This window comes from Micromesistius poutassou, assembly GCF_964030765.1.
Source record: "Micromesistius poutassou genome assembly, chromosome: 11".
NCBI classification, from domain to species: domain Eukaryota; kingdom Metazoa; phylum Chordata; class Actinopteri; order Gadiformes; family Gadidae; genus Micromesistius; species Micromesistius poutassou.
The window spans coordinates 16326427-16335128 of NC_140281.1; the positions used below are offsets into that span (position 1 = coordinate 16326427).

At 44.6% G+C, this 8702-nt stretch overlaps 1 protein-coding gene across 1 annotated transcript in view; it reads left to right on the top strand.

Annotated features, from left to right (window-relative positions):
* Positions 1 to 8702, top strand: part of LOC311355737 (B-cell receptor CD22-like) — a 49224-nt gene that overhangs the window by 39125 nt on the left and 1397 nt on the right.

Consider the following 8702-nt stretch of genomic DNA (forward strand, 5'->3'; position numbering starts at 1 on the left):
CCCCAGAGTGTGAACCAGTAGCGGCAGCAGGATTTAAATAGTGGTTCTTAGTATAGTGTCTCATCATTCAGTTGAAACAGGACAATACACTGGCTGATTGTTTGCTGCATAACTTACGGCGCTTAGGTTCCTGTGCTGTACATTGCTGTTTCTACTTCTGTATCATTATGGTATTTTTACATTTTATTAATTGTATTTTTTCAGTGTGGTTATCCTTGTCAAGTAACTATTCAGAATTAATTTGTAAACAAAGTTATAAAAAATAAATAATCAATGTCATCCAGCCTGGCACTATAGGGAAGCTTACTTATGTGGTAAGCCAACTAAGTTTAGTAAGATATGGTAACATTCATGCAATTCCTAGAACATAATCAAGCAAAGAACGATACAGAACGAATGAATCTTTCCACCTCCCTCTGAGATAACAACGCCCAAATGTCCGCTATGATGGAACGCACATTTCTTTGCCTTCATGAAGAGTTGATTTTCTAGCAACCGCTGAGGAATAATTCTGACATGCTGGACATGATAACAGAGGAACCTGGGAAATATGAGTATGTCGTAGAGGTAAACGAAAAACAAACTTGTTCACCAAGTCGTGCAGAATATCATCAACAAGTGACTGGAAGACTGCTGGGGCATTGGTCAACCCGAAGGGTAGGATGAGGTTCTCATAGTGACCCGGTCGGTGAGGTGGCAAAGAAGTGGCCCTTGACTTGCTGAAGACTGGAGAGGGGTTATGGGCAGACTTCAAACATTGAGAATGACAGAAATGGCTCGAGCCTAAAATAAAATGATCCATCCAATTGATGTGAGGGTTGTGTTTAACAAGCCATGGGTGGCCAAGAACAATGGGTATATGTGGAGAGTAAATTACAAAGAACAATCACTTTGTTGTGATTACCAGAGAGCATCAAACTCACCGGAACTGAGATGAGCAGGAGGCCACAGAGGCAATGGATCCAAGGCCAAGGGCCTGACAGTGTAAGTCCTTCTTTTTTAAATGTATTTATTTAATCTCACCCAACTTAATTAAAAATCAATGCTGGATATGACTTTGCTGCTTTCTTGGCCAGGTCATTCTCGTAAAAGAGATTTTAATCTCAATGAATTTCTACTTGGTTAAATAAAGGATTGATTGATCCCATTCAGTGCGAATGCATTCAAAGGGGTTTGCAGGGTGGAGAACGGAATATTAATTTGATGCTAAGCAAGGCTTCAGCTCAAGCATTAACAAAAATCAACTCTTGCTTAACATGAGGAAATGCATAAAATAAAAAAAGGGCACAAGGCCGCTGATGACAAAAAGAATAACAAACAAAGAAAGAAAGAAGAGCCAGAGGAGAGTAGTCCAGGGGCAGGCAAAAGTTAAAAACCATAGGTGATTCCAGAATAAGGCGAACAAGCAGGCATGCAGAAACAGGGCAGAAAGAAATGACAGAAACAGGTATAAAACAATCGGACACGGTGGTACTAACCACACAGGGTACAAATAGTCTGGGCAGTACCAACACAACGAGGAACAGGTGAGCAGGGAAATAAGGGAGGCCACAGAGTCAATGAATCCAAGGCCAAGGGGCTGACTGTGTAGAAAGGAATATCAGATGGTTCACAATGATGTTAAAAAAAAAACAAGTCCTCCTTTTTAAATGTATTTATTTCATACTCACCCAACTTGATTAAAAATGAATGCTGGATATGACATTGTTATTAGTTTAAATAGAGAGAATGGGCGTTGGGGGGTAAGAGGTGAGGCTATGCAGAGTCCAGGTGAAGTCTGATCAAGTGAGTCTTGAGTCTAATGCAGAAGCTGATGAGCAACTCTGCCGTCCTGACATCGGCAGGGAGCTCGTTCTACCACTGTGGTGCCAAAACAGAGAAGAGATGTGTCTTTGTTGTTTGTCCTTTGCCTGATCTTAGCGCTGGCGGTACCAGGCGTCCAGCTGAGGTAGTTGAGCGGAGCGCTCGTGCTGGGGTGTGTGGTCTGACTAGCGCTCGGAGGTAGGCAGGGGCAGTTCTGTTGACACCCTTGTAGGCCAGTACCATTGTGTAGAATCTGATGCAAGCTACTGTTGGGAAAAGCAGTCTGCCTAGTTACTTGACCAGATAAAATGAGACGGAGAGGTAATAAAGTCTATCAGCACGAGGGCCTCGGATTTATTGAGTAAAGTAGCAAAGGTAATACAGATTCATAAAGCGTGAGAGATCGAATATTCTACGTCCCCTAACAGCGCTGAGGTCGTCCGGAGCTTCGCCTCCGAAGAGGTTCTGCCTCGGAAGAGCTCCCGTGATTTGGTGCATGAGAAACTTATAGTATCTTTCATGGCCAGGTGTGTGTGCTAGCCTTTGTGTGTGTTATCGAGGGTTCTCTTGTCCCTGAGCCTCCGAGTTGTTTTGTCTTTCTGTGTGATGTGTGGCCTCGCCATCTAGCTGAGGCAGCCTAAGATTTCGCTTGGCCGGGTGTATGGGGAACCACGTGGGAGAAACGCTACTCATGCTTCGGACATGAGTATGCCATACACACCCCTCCTAGGGGGTGGCATCCACCCCGGCCTTACATTGCATACATCCCTTTTCCCAATGACACGGAGTGTCCTCCGTAGACTGATGGGGAGAGGGCTCGAGGGTCGTCTTCACCCTCTTGAATGTGTGGTATGTTGTGTTTATTAGATTTGGGCCCAGGGTTGACTATATTCATAATGTAATGTCCATTTAGGTTATTTTTGCCCATCATATCCCCCTCAAGTCGTCGTCAGACGACTTTTACTTAAAAATAACGACAAACTCGACCATTCAAAAAAATAAATAAATAAATAAATAAATAAAATAAAAATACCAATAAAAACGGCTGTCCCCCTCAACCCGTCGCTAGACGGCTTCACTTACTAGGGACACGAGGGGTTGGACCTCAGCGCTTGACGTATCATTGTAGCATCATCAATAACATCAGAAAGACGACAAACTTGACCATAAAAATAAGCAACCATGAGCATGGGATCCTAATATCTTGCTTGGCCGGGTGTATGGGGAACCACGTGGGAGAAACGCTACTCATGCTCCAGACATGAGTATGCCATACACACCCCTCCTAGGGGGTGGCATCCACCCCGGCCTTACATTGCAGTATCCCTTTGCACAATGACACGGAAGGCAAGGTAAAAACAGAACATGTGATTAAGCAAGAAATTGAGATTATGGAATTAAACCAAAACAATTAAGGAAATCAAAATACTAATCTTTTTTTTTTTTTTTTTTTTTAAGTCTAAAGTTAAAGTAAATAAGATAAAAAATAAGATAAAAGCAAGCGGGAACATCCTTCATTAGCCCCTGCCAGGGATGCACATGGGAGTATGGGTGGTAGCACCCCCATACTAATCAAAAAACCCGTTTATTCAATGGCCCTGGCAGGGCGTTATCCTGGTGAGCATGAGCAATACAGCGGGGAATATTATTGCAAAAAATGGCATTCTCCCTTAACCGGATTATAGGCTATACAGCAATTGAAGCAAATACAGCCAGGGGTGCCCTCAAGCCCTAAGGGAACGGGCCGCAGCCCCTGGTACCGGAATGCAGATCCCTGGTCCGAGAACTTCAATTGCAGTAACATTATTATTTTGTATGACTGATATGTATTCCCTTTTAGCCATAATGTGAATATCAGAACATCTTTTACAATTTTAGTTGACACAAATGTAATTGTAATTAGGTATAGTAAAGACCATTTCCTTCTTAACTCTATTGTTTCATCTGAAATATGCTTTCAGAACCACCTTGTGTGTTCCAACACTCTGTGCAGGAGAGTAACCTCCCTTATCTCAGTGGCCCTGATGAGGCCCACTACCAGGCCTTTCTCTGTCTACATTATATGATCAATTTTAATATAATGTCTATTATTACCGTAATCCCTCAGGAATTTTTAATTTTCCTCTTTGTGCTGTCTTTTTTGTACTTAAACCTTGTCAGGTCTGTTGAACTGTGCATTGACTCCGCCGTCCCCGAGTCCTTTTAGGGCGGGTCCTTCTGCTCAGATTGGTGAGAGAGGATTTTCCCTGAACTCTTAAAAAGAGTCCCCAGCGCTGGTTGACCCCTGGACTTCTGTGGACACGCGGTGTGCATGCTATGGACAACTTTAAATGCTAATTGTTCATGTTATGGAGTATAGATGATAACCTCTGAATCTCTTTGTCTGTCTCCCTGTGACTCCCACACAGGCTGCATTCCCCTCTTATCTCTACTGTCCTCGCGACCTTCTACAAATGGGGGACTACAAATATGGCGGACGGGGAAAGACGGGGGGGGGGGGACTACAAATATGGCGGACGGGGAAACTACAAATATGGCGGACGGGGGAAACTACAAATATGGCGGACGGGGGAAACTACAAATATGGAAACTACAAATATGGCGGACGGGGCGGACGGGGAAACTACAAATATGGCGGACTGGGAAATTACAAATATGGCGGACGGGGAAATGACGGGGGGGGGGGGGGGGGGGGGCGTAAGCGAGCAAGCGTTGCGCACAGAGCAGGGGGTCATTCGCACAAGAAATTTTCCTTTGCAAACCAGGCCGCACAATATGATTAACAGTTTTGACACGTAGGACTCAAAACAACGTCTTATCCCGACCAATAGTATCTTTTCTGGTAGTGCCCTTTCTCATGCACCACCCAGACGCTATCACCTACGGTCTTGATCATACCCACAGTTCCCAACTGTGTCTCGGGTCCCTGTCCCCCAGTCCAACACACCCACACAGGCTCCCACAGCCCCTCACACACAGTCACACACACACATCCGCACGGGCCCACACACACACACCTCATACCACACACACGCACACTCGCACGCGCGCACACACTCGAGATCTCCTCCGGGTCCCTTATAATGCCCGGGTATTTCCTCTAGGTCTCCCCGAGCCTAGGCATCTTTTCCTCTGGGTCTCTCTCATAGCCCAGGTATTCCCTCTAGGTCTCCCCGAGCCTAGGTATCTTCAACTCTCATCTTACGGCCATCGAGAGTATTGTATCACTATGCTCGATTCTTATAGACCCTACTCCGACCATCGAGAGTCTTGTATCACCATGCTCGATTATTACAGGTCCTACTGAGTTATCTCCTCTGGGTCTTATCCAAAGCCCGGGTATTCCCTCTAGGTCTCCCCGAGCCTAGGCATCCTTATCTTCTCATCTTGGCCATCGAGAGTATTGTATCACCATGCTCGATTACTATAGACCCTAATCCGACGATCGAGAGTATTGTATCACTATGCTCGAACATTATAGGTCCTGGGCCTCGAGGGTATTCTTTCACCATGCAGCGAGCCCGTATTCGTGCGTCACGCGTTTAGGGTCAATCTGGTTTTTACAGGTTAACTCTACGTTGCACTCAGCCTTATCCCCGCGGGATGCCCCCCGTAGAAAACCGTCCCGTCAGTCTCATCTCCTAATGTGGTTCCTATATAACTATGCAGAATTCAGATTTTATCAACGGGTTCTGCCTACCTTTTGCTTGGGCGCCCGAGGTGAGACTGCCGGGATCGGTGGTGCTCCGGGGTCCCGGGGCGTGCCCCTCTCCGTCCTCGGTCGTTTTCCCAGTAGTAGTAAAATCACGTCGGGGTCACCAATTTGTTGGGAAAAGCAGTCTGCCTAGTTACTTGACCAGATAAAATGAGACGGAGAGGTAATAAAGTCTATCAGCACGAGGGCCTCGGATTTATTGAGTAAAGTAGCAAAGGTAATACAGATTCATAAAGCGTGAGAGATCGAATATTCTACGTCCCCTAACAGCGCTGAGGTCGTCCGGAGCTTCGCCTCCGAAGAGGTTCTGCCTCGGAAGAGCTCCCGTGATTTGGTGCATGAGAAACTTATAGTATCTTTCATGGCCAGGTGTGTGTGCTAGCCTTTGTGTGTGTTATCGAGGGTTCTCTTGTCCCTGAGCCTCCGAGTTGTTTTGTCTTTCTGTGTGATGTGTGGCCTCGCCATCTAGCTGAGGCAGCCTAAGATTTCGCTTGGCCGGGTGTATGGGGAACCACGTGGGAGAAACGCTACTCATGCTTCGGACATGAGTATGCCATACACACCCCTCCTAGGGGGTGGCATCCACCCCGGCCTTACATTGCATACATCCCTTTTCCCAATGACACGGAGTGTCCTCCGTAGACTGATGGGGAGAGGGCTCGAGGGTCGTCTTCACCCTCTTGAATGTGTGGTATGTTGTGTTTATTAGATTTGGGCCCAGGGTTGACTATATTCATAATGTAATGTCCATTTAGGTTATTTTTGCCCATCACTACTGCAGGGAGCCAGTGGAGGTCCTGGAAGATGGGTCACGTGGGAGAATTTAGGTAGGTTGAACACTAGTGCTGCAGCGTTCTTGGTTGATACACTGCAAAGGTTTGATCGTGGAGGCAGGGAGTCCAGCCAGGAGCTGGTTGCAGTAGTGCAGGTGGTGTAATCATGGTTTAAAGAGGAAGGAAGTCTTCAATATCCGTTGCATTCTGTTCAGCTTACTGCATGAGGAACTGGAACCACAGACTAGATGTCATACCAGCTTCCTTCTCTACGGTAAGATGTTGTATGTTCTACACTTTTATTTCAATGCTTAACACATATTCATTATATAATGAATTATGTAATTATATAACAATATAATATTGAATTATATAATTATATAAATATATAATTCATTGAGTTTTCCTTGTATTAACTTTTAAATAGTGTTCTGCAGGCGTGTTCAAATATCTCCCAGAACAACAGAGTGAGAGAGGAGAGGACTCACTATGAATTTAAGATCAGCAGCAAGAGGATTTCTAGCTTTCCTTCTGTCAGTACCAGGTTGGTTCATTTACATTGTTAACATTTAGTTGAACTGTAGACCCTCTAGAACGCTGTGTTTTGTTGAGGATTGTATTAATTGTTAGATATGGTTTTGCTTCATGCTTTTTCCCCCTCCCTGCCAAAGCCCCTTCTCTGGCCCCCACTGTAGGTTGAAGACACCTTTGCTTTTCCCTCACGCCCCTCCCTGCTAGTCCCCCCGCCTCTGTCCCCCACTTTTAGTTCATTTCACCTTCATCCTGTTCTCCTCCTCCTCCTCCCTGCCAGTCGTCTGTCTCCAACATCAAATGGCCCTTATTTGTCTTACAGCCCAACAACAGATCCCTTTCTCTGACCCCCAATTTAGTTTATTTAAATAATCCCCCCCAGACCAACAGGTCCGGGGCCCATCTGTCTCCTCTCCTCACCTCCTCTCCTCTACATTCCTTGTCTTCACATCTTAGTAATTACAAAGCTTGTAGTCACATTGCACACAAAATAATAGTAAAGATTATAGAGCTAAGCTGAGGCCTACAGAGACTAAACACACCCTAGTAGCGTACACAACCATAATTCATTAAATGTTAGTGTATAATTATTATGAACACATTATATTTAATGGTTCATTAATGTACCCTTCTTGTAAGGTTTTCAAAGCTTAACGGTGTAACCTGTCACACATTTAAATTATATAAATATATTTTAACTTAATAACCCAATCTTGAATAATTTTGATTCGAGTAAACATGAAAATGAACTAAATGTAATTCCCAGATCCCATACTGTCTTTCACATTACTATTTCATTTCTGTATTTTCCACAGCACTTCAGGGTAACGGTGACAGGAAAGTTACTTACTCATTGAGTAATGTCTGCGCTTTAAGAGGAGCAATGGTTGACATTAACTGCACTTATCAATACCCTGACAACGTACAGTACCGCCCGACCACAGTCACAACACTGTGGTTTACTAAAGGAGACGTGGCTCAGCCAACTGATCTGAAACACGATACAGACTATACTGGTCGTGTTGAATACATCTGTGGAGAAGTCAGCTGTACCGGGTCCAGATGTCTTGGAACATGTACCCTGAGAATCAGTGCCCTGAAACAGAGTGACTCTGCTGTCTACAACTTTAGGTTCACAACAAACCAACCAGATGGGGAATATACTGGTAACCTTGGAGTGACGTTATCTGTAACAGGTAAACTATGATGAGTCTAGTGTGTGTATATGTAACGCGAGCACTAACCCACCTTTTAACTTAATTGGGTTGCAGTTTAGAGAAATAATAATGATAATAACAATAAAATAAATAATAATACCAGGAGTTCTGGCAAGTACTAAGAGCCTTCTAAAGGCCTCAAAGTAAGCCCTTAGTTTCAACAACTACTACAGGGTAATATTAACCTTGCCTCCCAAACGTTTCTTTTCTGTCCACGAAACTCCTCTCCCGCTCTCCAGAGTCATCTCCATGTCCTCCTCTGGCCCACACGCAAATCTTTTTTTCGTAGGATGGTAGGGGCAAGTACCGCCTTTTTCGCCTCTGATTGGTTAGAAGGGCTCTCCTCCGATTGGTTATGGCACAGGGCAGGCTGTCGGCTAGTCTACCAGCAACAGAAGTAAACTGTGGTGTATTTTCTACAATTGACTGACTGCAGCTTCATTCATCTGTGGTAGCCTACTAAAAATTACCATCATGCCTTTACTTTGGTAATAATTTTGACATAATAGTTTCACTAGATAGTTTCTGTTAAGCGAGATGCAAATTAGGACCAACACATCTCTTGTCACCTCAGGGAGCCTTAATGGATTCTGTGTTGACTGTTCTGTTAATTGTACTGCTGTTATAAGCCTATTTGCTGGTTGGGAAAACTTTGAGCCTAAT